A 14,199-nucleotide genomic window follows, 5' to 3' on the forward strand; every position below is an offset into this window, starting at 1 on the left:
ACCAACCCATAAACATTTTTACCCATGAACTACGAAACCCTAATTTTCCCATTGCACCTGGGAATACGTAGGAGCAAGATTCAACATCTTGTCGGGCACAATAATAAAAACCAAAACCTTTTTCCCCGCATATATAATAACATAAATAATAATAAAAACAAACTTTTTCTATTGATCAAGCAAGAAACGAATAATCAAGCAAACATTAAAAAACACATTAAAGCAAACAAACAATTTCCCTCTAAAAGGTTCCCGTTGAGTACAACGGATGTGAGGGGTGCTAATACCTTCCCCTCGCATAACCAACTCCCGAACCCATTTCTCTACCCCTCAAGGTTTTCTCGATATTTTCCTTTCCTTTCTTTGAGATAAATAAAATTCGGTGGCGACTCTGTTTCTTTTCGAGTGTTCACACTCGAGGTATTTTTCGCGCCGCGACACCATTATAACACCCCATGTCAATTTATCTAGAATATTGACAAAGGAGTACACTGAATCGGAACCATTAATTTTTCTTTACATATCGTCTGAATACATAAATAGGATTACAAAATCCAAGAGATTAATACTAAATTGAGCTAACAACTAAAAACAAGAAACTAAATCTTATACAAAATATAAGATAACATGACGTCAGCTCAACTAGCATAATCCAAGTATCTGAACTCCAAGCTTGCAGACCATAATATCTCGATCAACCTGTTTATCTGAAATCAAATAAGTGGGGGATGAGAACAGTCACTTCGTCTCAGTGGATTCCTACTACCCAGTTACTATTGGTGTCTACACCGGGGGCAACTGATGAACTAAAAGTTCCTTGATCCTGATTGTCAGTCTCTAACATAATTTCATAAACATAATAATGTAAAGGTGTAACACAGATTAATTATCTTGTTCATTTTAACATAACTAAGACACTCTGAGGTGAGCCGATCTCAGAGGCCTGACATATCCGTCGTCGATGATTATACGCATCAACACGGCATGAAGCTCACAATCGTAACATGATTGGATTCCTCGAATCCCATAACGTGGTACTGAAGTAACCACCATGATTGACTGACATTCCTTAACTTAACTTAATAATCCTGATTTGTTAACATGCCCATGAATTCCCTCCCAGGGTATTTCTAGCTTGTCCTGATTTCCTCATATTTATAACTTAGCGTGTAATTAACATTATAATCATTTCCTCTACTTACAGTACTCATAGAAACTCTAGAAGGATTGGAAATATAAAATGAGTGATTTCACTATTTTAAAACTTTATGCAGGTTCTGATCTGATGTTCTCGCTTAGCGAGCATTGATAACCAACCACCCTGACAGGCTCGCTACTGCTAACCCAAGTCAGAATGTTCAGATGTCAAAGCAAGCCACAATGAACAATCTCTCGCTTAGCGAGCATACCAGTTCAGCACCCTGTTTTACGAAATTTCATGAATTATGCAGAGATCACCTACAATATCCTTTCCTACTAGCCATGCATCTGTTTATAGATTAAATAATCATAATGGAGTGGTACTTTGGGTTTAAGTCCCTCTCATACACTAATTGATCCTAACTTATGTTATCATACAACAATTCATAATTTTGGGAAACTATCATTCTATTCTTATCATGCATAATTTATTGGGAAACTAAAGTGCTAGGCTATACTAGAAGTTGAGCCTCTAAGGGAACCCACCTGAAATTGACGCTTGAACAGTACCACCGACATTTCCGAAACTCGTCGAAAAGCGGAATTTGCAACGAAACTACTTCAAACTCGTTTGCAGATTTTTCTGCATAACTTCAGCATCAGAGTTCCAACTTCAAAAATGCCCACTGGCCACAATTCTCGTCCATAAATTATGAAACCGGGACCATAACGACCGTATTTGAGTTAGCTTTCCATAGCAATCAGAATAAATCCAAACGGAGTTACAGAGAGAAATAATTTACCGTTTGAGTGCAGCCCAATCCCAAACACTTTCTGCATAAATTCTGTGTTGAAACTTTCACTTCAAATATTTGCAGAGACCTCATTTCTCCATTAAATCTCACTAGGCTGGTACCTAAACGGCCGGGATTACGTTAGCTATCCAGAACATCAAGAATGGTTAAATTTGGACTAACACAGAGAGAGGTACGACCATTTTAGTGAGGATACATCCAGCATACGAATTTCCATAAATATTTCCAATGTTCTTGTTTCCTTGTTCCAACAACTGTCCTTAATTCCTCACAAGTGCTCCAAGACCAGAATTACAAACATGCATACATCTCAATGGGTCAAAATCACAAATGGGTTTAGGGTTCATAAAAGGAAAAGAGGAATGAAACTGAAATTACTACTCTTACCTTAGAATTCCAATGGTCCATATCCTTATGATTGGATGAACAACACATGCAACTAAGAATTGAGAGTGAAATTAGAGTTGGGAGAGTGAGAGGATACGAGAGGCAGAGAGAAGTAGATGAAGGTGGTAATCGTTGCTCATTGCGTTCCTCGAACATCTAGCATACTAATTGCAATGTTGGATTTGGTGTTAGGGAAAAGATTGGTTTATTGGTGATGATGATGATGATGGTGGTGCTGATGAGGCGTGAGAGAGGAAAAGACATGAGGGAAATGTTTCTCTGATTTTTGGAGTCTGAGAGAGAAATAGAAAGAATGAGCAAATGGCTGGTGGTGTGGCATATATGAAGACTTTTGTGAAACTTCCAACTATGCCCTTCACTTAATTCTTTAGTTAATTCCTCATACTTTGATCACTTGTTATTTAATTAACTCCAATAACCATCCTTAATTAATATTTCTTTATTAATTATAGTCGGAATATTACAATCAATCCCCCTTAAAAGAATTTCGTCCGCGAAATTCATGAACTTCTTCATTCACTCTTAGCGTAACTGCTTATGCCTCGTCTAGATTCTAGACTTCGCCTCTTAACCGATCATTATTTGTCGTTCACATTGTACGTTAACATTTGCTTATGTTACTTTTGGAAATTTGACTCGTTCATTTCATGACATCGGATTAACAACCTTAGTCCACATTATAACTCTTAGGTGCGCGCTCATCTTATATTAGTCCCTTTGTGTTACCTTTTCTCAGTCTGATTGCTCTGAACACATCAGTTCCTCTCGTCATACTTTCGTTAGTCTTCTTACGGATATTCAATCCATTGGAATAAAACTTCCTCTCTGAAAGAGTTGTTGGCCTAAAGACCAATTTGCTCACTGCATTATCAACCATTACTTGCTGCGCACTCTGATCTTGACTACTTACCCTCATCTTCCGACTGCATCATTACAGCCTTGGTCTACAAATTCCCGGACACTGTCACACATCGTCTCCTCTTTTCCGGTGTTACTTCTTCTGTTATACTTCTCGTACTATAGTCATCACAAGACAATACTTGCATTACTTCGTGACGTCAGGCACATCACTACATTCATAATATTGTACCACAATCTTACATATCCGCAATACGTCGACTCGTACCATTACACTTGATTGTGATAACTGAGTTGTTCCAACACGCTCTTTACTTCGATCAGTGATGTTCTTCGCGAGTTAGTTTATGTTTGAAATCACTACTTCACCGACCCCAGCTACAATCCATCTTCTTTTAGTATTACTTCCTTTATTGCTCCCGACGATTACTTTATTGCTCAACAACTTCATTAAATCGGTATCTGGCCTGGTTGGGGTATACACTAAAACATGGGACACTGACTGCTATTATGAGGTTAACTTAAGGGTTCGAGCTTTGAATATTCATACCGACAAGTCCAAAAATTTCCTTGTCCCATAACTTATGATTCTGCTCATCCTATCGACATCTCTTAATACTATACCTTTTGATACTAGTCCTTAACTCCATTAAGATAAGGTTTGGGTTTGGCAGAATTGTCTGATGCGAGTTGCAGTAGGGAATTGGCTGAAACAAACTGATTGCTAAAGGAAAGGTCAAATACAAATTGTCTTGATTTATCGATGTTGGTGCTACTACTAATTAAGTTGCATAACTCTGAGTTGCTTGGTGATGCTAATTAATTGGTCACAAAGATATTCAGTGGTTTTCCAAAAAAAAAAAATTAATAAAAATAAAATAAAATAAATTAACACTCATGTTTATTGGCTAGCATTGGTTACAGCGAGTGGAATTGAACAGTTCGCACTATTAGTACTAATCTTGATACTACTTATATCTCTTGATGGTTTTGGATTTTATCCGAAATGAGTTGATAAAACTTTACAAAGGACGGTGAACTGAATTGGTTGAATTAACGTTTCCAACATTCGAAGTATCTTAACAATGTTGCTTAACAGGTTAACAGGACAAGGGAGAACTTAAACTGAGATTACTCATGACCCTGAATAATTAATTAGACTTCTGTGGTTCTGAACCAGTCACAAGTAATGAAACTAGAAGATTGGAGAAGTTCTTGGTGGGGAACATAGTGTTAATGCTCTGAAGGTCGACATGACATACTAGTCAGAGTTACTCTACGTTAGACCACTTAAGGATGTTAACTTGCAGGTCAACTAGAATAGCTGATAGTCCTTAAAGGAACATTAATCAATAATCTTAACAAGCAATTCAAACTTACATAAGTCTGAATCGATTACTTATAACAAGGCTGGAAAGCTGGAGACATTTTGTCACAGTTACATAAGGATAACACTCTAAATTTGAATATGATTCGCTGATATTGAGGAACTAGAAAGGTTCGCAACTCAATTGAGTTCTTACACTAAATGTAAGTGTCGGGTCTCAAAGCACCGAAATGATTTATCTCTCTACTAAAATTAGATAGGTTCGTGGAACTTAATGTTCATAACATAATGAGGCTTACTGACTATGAATCGTGCATCGCATCGATTCGATGAATTTAGCTGAATTAGAGTTCACGCAAAAGGTAGGTGACTAAAGATCCTGATTCGGCCGGATTATGTTCATACTTCATGATTTCCTTCCAATGACAATTCTCTTGAATTGGAACAGACCTGATTCTCATTAGCACTTAGCTGATAAACTCTCACAAAAGATTTGACTGAATATGTTGGGTTTTTAGCTGAGAGGTTTGAATACGGAAAAGTATTTGGCGACTTGTTGAAGTTAGTACTGAACTATGTTACTTGTTCCTGAATCAAATGATAATGACATTTAATATGTCGCCTTAGGTGACTGATAGCATTAGAATTAAATTCCCATTGTTATTCTATACGAGACTTGGCTGCTACTGATCTGGCTTGAGTACTAGTTACGAACTGAAAGGCTGAACTTATCTTATTGGGGCGTCTAGTGTTCTTGTTCTATAGAATGGTACAACAGGCTGACATTAGGAATTAAGGGAATGCATGAAGTCTAGTTTGTCTTTCTCCAATAGTGTATTTAATTGACCTACGCCACTAGGGAAAGCTACTGGGCTGAAAAGAAGGTTAAACAAATTCGAAAAAGTGTTGGGTTCACTGACTCCTGTTAAGTCTTATTTGAGGTAACATGCTTCCGGTAATTAGGTTCACAAGAGTGAGTGATTACTTCTAGGTTCACATAACACATACGTGCCAGTTAGATATTACTGGTGTACCACACTTCAATCTACATTGCGGGTCGTTCTCACAATTCCATCATCTGTATTAATGCACCCATCAAACTTACTACAATTATCCGGTTATCGTACTTCAATACTCAGTCTGGGTTCCATCCGGTCAAAGTTTACTTTTATACTGGGTTTTCCATTCCCAGAATACTACCGCAAGTTGAGCGCGTCCGATTCGTGCATCTCCTAACATGCCCCTTACTACTGGTATTACGCTACATACTATTCCCAAACTCTGCTCGCCACTTGTAGGTGTTACGTTACTTACTCCTGTGGCAACGACTGTTACAGCTCCGACATCCGCTTCCAACGATCTTCACTCATACATCCTTCTATGTTTGCGCTCCTACTGCGCTCTTACTGCTTGACATTCTTGGTCCACTTCGGTTCTCAACTGTAATACCCTGTCTACCATGCACGACACTAAGTTGATCAGGCTCAGTACGCGATGGTTTCAGCGTAAACAGTCCAGACTCCAAAGGGTCCGTACTACTTTGAATTGAATTTTAATGATCCGCGGCAAGGTCCGATACTGAATCGACCTGCTCTGATACCAATTATAACACCCCATGTCAATTTATCTAGAATATTGACAAAGGAGTACATAACTGAATCGGAACCATTAATTTTTCTTTACATATCGTCTGAATACATAAATAGGATTACAAAATCCAAGAGATTAATACTAAATTGAGCTAACAACTAAAAACAAGAAACTAAATCTTATACAAAATATAAGATAACATGATGTCAGCTCAACTAGCATAATCCAAGTATCTGAACTCCAAGCTTGCAGACCATAATATCTCAATCAACCTGTTTATCTGAAATCAAATAAGTGGGGGATGAGAACAGTCACTTCGTCTCAGTGGATTCCTACTACCCAGTTACTATTGGTGTCTACACCGGGGGCAACTAATGAACTAAAAGTTCCTTGATCCTGATTGTCAGTCTCTAACATAATTTCATAAACATAATAATGTAAAGGTGTAACACAGATTAATTATCTTGTTCATTTTAACATAACTAAGACACTCTGAGGTGAGCCGATCTCAGAGGCCTGACATATCCGTCGTCGATGATTATACGCATCAACACGGCATGAAGCTCACAATCGTAACATGATTGGATTCCTCGAATCCCATAACGTGGTACTGAAGTAACCACCATGATTGACTGACATTCCTTAACTTAACTTAATAATCCTGATTTGTTAACATGCCCATGAATTCCCTCCCAGGGTATTTCTAGCTTGTCCTGATTTCCTCATATTTATAACTTAGCGTGTAATTAACATTATAATCATTTCCTCTACTTACAGTACTCATTGAAACTCTAGAAGGATTGGAAATATAAAATGAGTGATTTCACTATTTTAAAACTTTATGCAGGTTCTGATCTGATGTTCTCGCTTAGCGAGCATTGATAACCAACCACCCTGACAGGCTCGCTACTGCTAACCCAAGTCAGAATGTTCAGATGTCAAAGCAAGCCACAATGAACAATCTCTCGCTTAGCGAGCATACCAGTTCAGCACCCTGTGTTACGAAATTTCATGAATTATGCAGAGATCACCTACAATATCCTTTCCTACTAGCCATGCATACTGTTTATAGATTAAATAATCATAATGGAGTGGTACTTTGGGTTTAAGTCCCTCTCATACACTAATTGATCCTAACTTATGTTATCATACAACAATTCATAATTTTGGGAAACTATCATTCTATTCTTATCATGCATAATTTATTGGGAAACTAAAGTGCTAGGCTATACTAGAAGTTGAGCCTCTAAGGGAACCCACCTGAAATTGACGCTTGAACAGTACCACCGACATTTCCGAAACTCGTCGAAAAGCGGAATTTGCAACGAAACTACTTCAAACTCGTTTGCAGATTTTTCTGCATAACTTCAGCATCAGAGTTCCAACTTCAAAAATGCCCACTGGCCACAATTCTCGTCCATAAATTATGAAAATTATGAAACCGGGACCATAACGACCGTATTTGAGTTAGCTTTCCATAGCAATCAGAATAAATCCAAACGGAGTTACAGAGAGAAATAATTTACCGTTTGAGTGCAGCCCAATCCCAAACACTTTCTGCATAAATTCTGTGTTGAACCTTTCACTTCAAAAATTTGCAGAGACCTCATTTCTCCATTAAATCTCACTAGGCTGGTACCTAAACGGCCGGGATTACGTTAGCTATCCAGAACATCAAGAATGGTTAAATTTGGACTAACACAGAGAGAGGTACGACCATTTTAGTGAGGATACATCCAGCATACGAATTTCCATAAATATTTCCAATGTTCTTGTTTCCTTGTTCCAACAACTGTCCTTAATTCCTCACAAGTGCTCCAAGACCAGAATTACAAACATGCATACATCTCAATGGGTCAAAATCACAAATGGGTTTAGGGTTCATAAAAGGAAAAGAGGAATGAAACTGAAATTACTACTCTTACCTTAGAATTCCAATGGTCCATATCCTTATGATTGGATGAACAACACATGCAACTAAGAATTGAGAGTGAAATTAGAGTTGAGAGAGTGAGAGGATACGAGAGGCAGAGAGAAGTAGATGAAGGTGGTAATCGTTGCTCATTGCGTTCCTCGAACATCTAGCATACTAATTGCAATGTTGGATTTGGTGTTAGGGAAAAGATTGGTTTATTGGTGATGATGATGATGATGGTGGTGCTGATGAGGCGTGAGAGAGGAAAAGACATGAGGGAAATGTTTCTCTGATTTTTGGAGTCTGAGAGAGAAATAGAAAGAAGGAGCAAATGGCTGGTGGTGTGGCATATATGAAGACTTTTGTGAAACTTCCAACTATGCCCTTCACTTAATTCTTTAGTTAATTCCTCATACTTTGATCACTTGTTATTTAATTAACTCCAATAACCATCCTTAATTAATATTTCTTTATTAATTATAGTCGGAATATTACAGCCATGGTCATTTCTTGAATGGTATTTAATATATTTTGTTCACTATGTCCATCTATGTTTCATTCTATAATTGAATTGCCGCTGTATGAGCTGGCAACCATGTCTCTAGCTTCTTCAAATTGAAGATCCGGAAAACTAGGTCTAGGATAATAGTTTCTAGTTCTTCCTTGGTAACTCATGTGTTTTCTGATTCTATTAATCTCAGAATTATCCTCATTTTTCTCTAATATATTTACTTGTGCTTTTGCTTTCCCATTAATAGATAAATCAGATAATTTCTTCATAAGATTATCTACTAATTCATCTTTTCTAGGTCCTAATTTGACTTCGCTTAAATCCTTCTCAGGGACATTAATCAATTTGTATATAGGTCTTTGCGGATCTAAAGGAAAATCCTTGTAAGTCTCTATTTTGTTATTTGTAAGAGGAGTATGAGACATCTGAGTCTCTACTCTATCTAACTGATCTGCTATGGTGCTTAATATGGTATTTGAAAAATTCAGCTGAGACTGAACTATTCCTATATCAGCATTTTCTGGTGATTTAAAGGGATAAGCTTCTAAGGGTACATTATGACTTTCTATCTTAATGGCTTCTAATGGAGGATGAACAGATTCAACTGTTTTGTTGGTTAATGTTGTCCATTTTTTAGCAGTTTTTGTAGTAACATTCAAATAATTTGTTTGTATGAAAGGATTAATTATTTTTTGTTCTGTACAATATTCTTCAAACCAAGTGAAGAAATAGACATTAATTCTTTTACTTCTAATATAGTCATAAAATTTCTTAAGATAATAAGCAGTTTGTATTTTCTCAAAAGTACCAAAGTACCAATCTCTTTTTTCTTTATTATATTCCGCTTCAAAGTCTTCCCTAATCCAAGCTTTATCTATTTCAAACTCTCCTTCTAATTCTATAACATTAAGAATTTGTGAGGCAGTAGGAGACATAAGAGGAGAATCATTTCTTCCCTCAGTCTCATAAATAGGTTGGGGAATATTAGGAGTAAAATCAACTCCTGCTAAATTAATATTAATGGTAGAATCTATAGATCTTCTAGAGCTTGTACTAGCTCTACTACTAATAGGTTCTTCAATCCTCATGGATTGACTTCTATTCATTCTGATCCTAATGCTACCATCATTTTCTAATATAAATTGTCTAGGTTGTCTTGATTCTAATTTTGGGGGAGGCATTATGTAACGACCCAAATTTATTATTCACTATGTAAGTGTTTACTTATTTGGTGACGTGGTTTTTAAGTAAGATAGTAACTTTAAGTTATTTATCGAGAGTTTTAGTTAACGCGCGAGTTAGTGAGAGTTAACGCGAGTTGGGTCAAGTTATTGGGCTTGAGGCCCAATGGGCCTTGTGGACTTGTGAGGGGGGCGCTACTTATGGCCTTGATAGAGAGAGAAATTCATTTTTCTCTTGTTGTTGAGAAATGAAGAGAGAAGGGGGAGCTCAAGAGCTAGGGCAAGGGGAAAGTGAAGAGATCAAGAGCAAATCTTCGAGTTTTCTTCGAATCCAGGTAAGAGAGTAGATTTCATATTCGAACTTCCTCCACCCCATTTTCGAATTAGTGTGAATGGATTTTCTTAATGGAAATCGATTCTAAGGTTCATAACATGCTTAATATGCTTTTATCATGATGTATGAACGAATTTATTGGATAAAAAATGAGAATTTGTTGATGTTTGAGCAAGAACATTGGTATTTATGAGTTTTTGAGTAAAAGTGTAGAATCACTACTTTTTGATGTGTTTTGTTGTAGATCGGTGAAATGAACTGACCTTTTATGTTTATATACATGTTATATGCTTGAAAACAAACTTATTTGGGATTTGGAACATCAAAAATGGGATTTTTGGGTGGATTTATGCTCAAACCCGTAGCAGAACTCCTGTGGCTAGCATACTGGCTGGGCCAGCCTTGCAGCGAGGTCTGGCTTTCACTGGCTGAAGCCAGTAAGCCCCGGGTTCCTGCTAGCTTTTTCTGGCTTACAGCCAGTAATCCACGGGTTCCTGCTAGCTTTCTCTGGCTTTCTCTGGCTGAAGCCACCATGACAGGCTAGAACTTATTTTGTTGATGTTTTAAAGTGCAATTAGGCACTTGTAACATGGATTTAAGGTATCCTAACATGCAATTAGGTGTTTATAACCATGATTAATTGTATTGTGATGATAGTTGTTGATTATATTTGTGGAATATGATTGTGTTGATGATGTTTGTTTAAATGTCAAAAGAAGTATATTAAGGTGTTAATCAACTTAATAAAGAAGGATATCGAATTATGTTATTCGATAAAGACGTATATTAAGGTATAGTGTTATCTTAATAAAGACGGAATGTTGGATAGTGTTCCACATTTATAAATGACGAGCTTAATGCTAATTAAAATGATTGTGAGTGAATTCATGAAAAACATATACATGCATTCATGAATTGTTGTTGTATATTGGCTTGTCCAATAAAGACGGATATCGAACTATATTTGTTCGATAAAGACGAATATTAGAGGTGAGATACTCTAATAAAGACGATGGTACCACATGCATTAGAGGTGTCTAGAGGACATAACATGAATGTGAAGCATTAGATTGCATTAGGGATTATGTGTGCATTTTATGATAAATGATGTTTGACACATACTTGGTAAATGTTGATTGTTAATCCGTATGTGAGGAGCAGAGTCCGTCATGACTATAAAATGAACAACGCAGGGTCCGTCATGACCATAATCTGAACAATGTATTTGTGGTGATAGATTACATTAGGAACTTTATGTATATTCCTATTTGTAACTGAGTTATGTGATATTTGTGGATGTTTTGGTATTGTCCGAGATGACGTGAAACTATATGTTTGGTGTATTTTGTGGATGATTGATTATGTGATAAATGAAGTATATGCATGATATATGAATATGCATGAATGATGGTGATGTATATGTATAATGTATGATTATGCATGTTGTTATGAAGAAGTGTTTAAGTACCATTTACTTACACTTGTATATTTTGAGTATGTTGTCTAACTCTCTTTTATGTGTTATGTGCTGGACCGTTGGGGGTCCAGATTGACAGGTTTTTGTGGTGTTCGATGTCGAGTCGTCGGTGAAGCTCCGCTCTGATTGTGACACGGGAAATTGGGGTTTTATATGTATATAGAGTCTCCTTATCTAGGTTGTTTTGTATAACTAATAAATACATTAGTTGATTTAAGATTTGTATAAATAAGTATTTTTACTAATTAACTACATTAGTACTATTTTGATGAAGAATGTAATACTCGAACCACAACTTTTATAATATCAAACATTACTTTCCGTTGCGTATTTTGAAAAAGATTTTACTAAAGATAGAAATATATAAATAATGGGTTTGGGTGTTACAATTGGTATCAGAGCCCCGTTGTCTTCGGACTGTGTGGGTTATGTGTCGATCAGAGCAGGTCTGTGCAGTCAGACCAAGTGAGTGTTGTGTGTCAGTCGTGTTTGTCTAACAATTTTGTTGTGTTTGTTTTGTGAAATGACTTATGTTGTTCATTTAGGAACTATGAGTGGTGCGAATTGGATTAAATTATCCATTCTTTTTGTTGAGTAGTGGTGTGAGTGCTATACTTCTATGTTTATAATAGTTGTATATGCTTAGAGTTTAACCTTTGTGTAGTTTAAACTTGGTTGATTGATGCTTATTTGCTAATTGTTGATGATCCGGCATGATGTAAAACTGCATGTGACGATCCGGCATGATATAAAACTGCATTTGGTAATGATTTGAAATAATTTTAAAAACTAATATTATTTCTTAAAGATTTTGGTGAAAATATAGAGTTATTTTCTTTTGGGTGAGTGAAAATTAAATTTTCAAAATGGTTAGAAGAGTAGGATATTAATGTGTCCTGGTATGTGTTTGTTACATGTTTGTTTATAACATGTGCTAGATGATTACTAGGCATTTGAATTGCTATGCGTTTTATGAGTAAAAACATGAAGATCTCATAATTCTATGTCGTGATTGTTGACGCATGATTCTAATTGTGCTTTCAAGTCTATAATGATGTTATATGCTTGATGTTTTGGATTTTGTGGATTAGTGAGTCGAGAAAACGAGAGTTTAGTGAGCGTAAGTTCAAAACCGTAGCAGAGCACCCAGATTTTTTTGGATGTGCTCGCTAGGCGAAGAATGAACCTCGCTGAGTCTCGCTAAGTCTTGCTAAATCTTGTGAATGTTTTTGACTTGTCTCGCCGGGAGCTCGCTAGCTTTTGCTAAGCGAGGGAGCCAGACAAGAAATTTATTTTGTTGACGTCTTGTTCTGAGTTGATTGAATGTGAGTATGAATTATTGCTATGCAATGTTCATTTTTCTTGTGTTGTTTTGACTTCCTAACTTTGAGAAGTGAGGGAAGTATAGGTTACTTGAATGCTTGCATGAATTTGTGTTAGTGTTTAGGTATCGTGGGTTAGGTTTTGTCCCTTGTATGCGACATGCGTGTAAACGATGTCGATACTAGTTTCTTCTTAGGAAGAATATGTTTAGAGACGATAGAACCGTTAGGTGTGAGCACCAGAAGTTCTAGTGGAAGAGTGTAGGTGGGTTTGAGATGAGTGGGGGAGTAGGTTATATCCCTCCGAGATGTTTCGAACGTGAGAAGATTGGATAAGTAGAGATGTTCTTGAAGCAGAATATTCAGGAGTTGGTGACGTTGTTCGAAGTGGAATGAATGAGAGCAACAAGTTGTGAGAAACTACTAGAAGAGAAGTTGTCGGACCAAGTGTTTCGCCGTAGGGGCGTTAGTGAGATTGGTTAAGTGAGATGAAGAGAATTCGAGACGATTGAGGATCGTGTGTTGCACTAGAAGTATGGAGGCGTTGTTTGTGTGGACCAAAGTAGAAGTACCTATTCGATTAGTAGGAGTCGAATATGTAGAAAAGGAAGTGATTAAGATTCTTGAGGAGATGATGATTTTGAATTAAGTTGTCATCCAAGTGGATCGGATGTTGTAGCAGACGCTTGATTAAAGAAGTTTGTGGATAGATTAGTACTCATAGTAAAAGAGGTGGAATTGGTTGAAAGATTTGGAGTTCTAAGTCTAGTGTGCGAGGTGATTTCTGGAAAGTATGACGTTGTGTATGTTTGAAATGATTAGTCATTTCTTGAGAAGATTGGAGAACTTGGGAAATAGATGTTAAGAGTAGTGGACCGTTGGTGTTAACTAATCGAGGAAAGGAAGTAGGTTTTAAAGTAGATGAGAATGGAATTGAGAAATATCATAATAGGATTGGTATGTTTGTTGAATCGTTGGAAGTAAGGATTGTATGAATAATCGAGTTTATTCAAAGACGGAAGTAGGATAACGATTCGGAGGATTTTGTGAGAGGCTTGTCGAAGAGAAATAATTGGATTTGGATAATGACCGGACAATTGATGTCACATGTTGAGCGAGATCGTAAATTCTTGGAGGTTGAGATGAAGCTAAGTGAGTAGTAACATCTTAGAATGATTAGAAATAAGAAAGTTAGCCATTGAAGAACGTGCAGAGAATGAGTAATGGGAGGTCATGTTGGAAGTGACTTGTGTTAGGTGAGAGTTTGCGAAAAGGATTACCGAACATGTGAGTAGATGTTGTGTTGAGCACATAGAGTGAG

The 14,199-nt window shown here is 36.8% G+C and overlaps 2 long non-coding RNA genes across 5 annotated transcripts; both read right to left on the bottom strand.

Annotated features, from left to right (window-relative positions):
- Positions 1-471: 471 nt before the first annotated feature.
- LOC123918871 lies at positions 472-4,401 on the bottom strand. 4 transcript variants are annotated; one of them, XR_006812955.1, is made up of 3 exons: positions 2,343-4,401; positions 1,687-2,232; positions 472-707 (listed from the first exon to the last, which is right to left on the bottom strand). It is a non-coding gene; the product is annotated as an uncharacterized LOC123918871 (long non-coding RNA). The 4 variants fall into 4 exon arrangements; XR_006812956.1 differs by having other exon boundaries at positions 1,687-2,264; XR_006812957.1 differs by lacking the exon at positions 2,343-4,401 and having other exon boundaries at positions 473-707; positions 1,687-2,049; positions 2,135-2,336.
- A 259-nt stretch (positions 4,402-4,660) lies between these two features.
- On the bottom strand, positions 4,661-8,363 carry LOC123918873. Its single transcript, XR_006812958.1, has 4 exons — positions 8,064-8,363; positions 7,856-7,953; positions 7,399-7,770; positions 4,661-6,418 (listed from the first exon to the last, which is right to left on the bottom strand). It is a non-coding gene; the product is annotated as an uncharacterized LOC123918873 (long non-coding RNA).
- Between the last annotated feature and the right edge of the window lie 5,836 nt (positions 8,364-14,199).

This window comes from Trifolium pratense, linkage group LG3, assembly GCF_020283565.1.
Source record: "Trifolium pratense cultivar HEN17-A07 linkage group LG3, ARS_RC_1.1, whole genome shotgun sequence".
Taxonomy (NCBI): domain Eukaryota; kingdom Viridiplantae; phylum Streptophyta; class Magnoliopsida; order Fabales; family Fabaceae; genus Trifolium; species Trifolium pratense.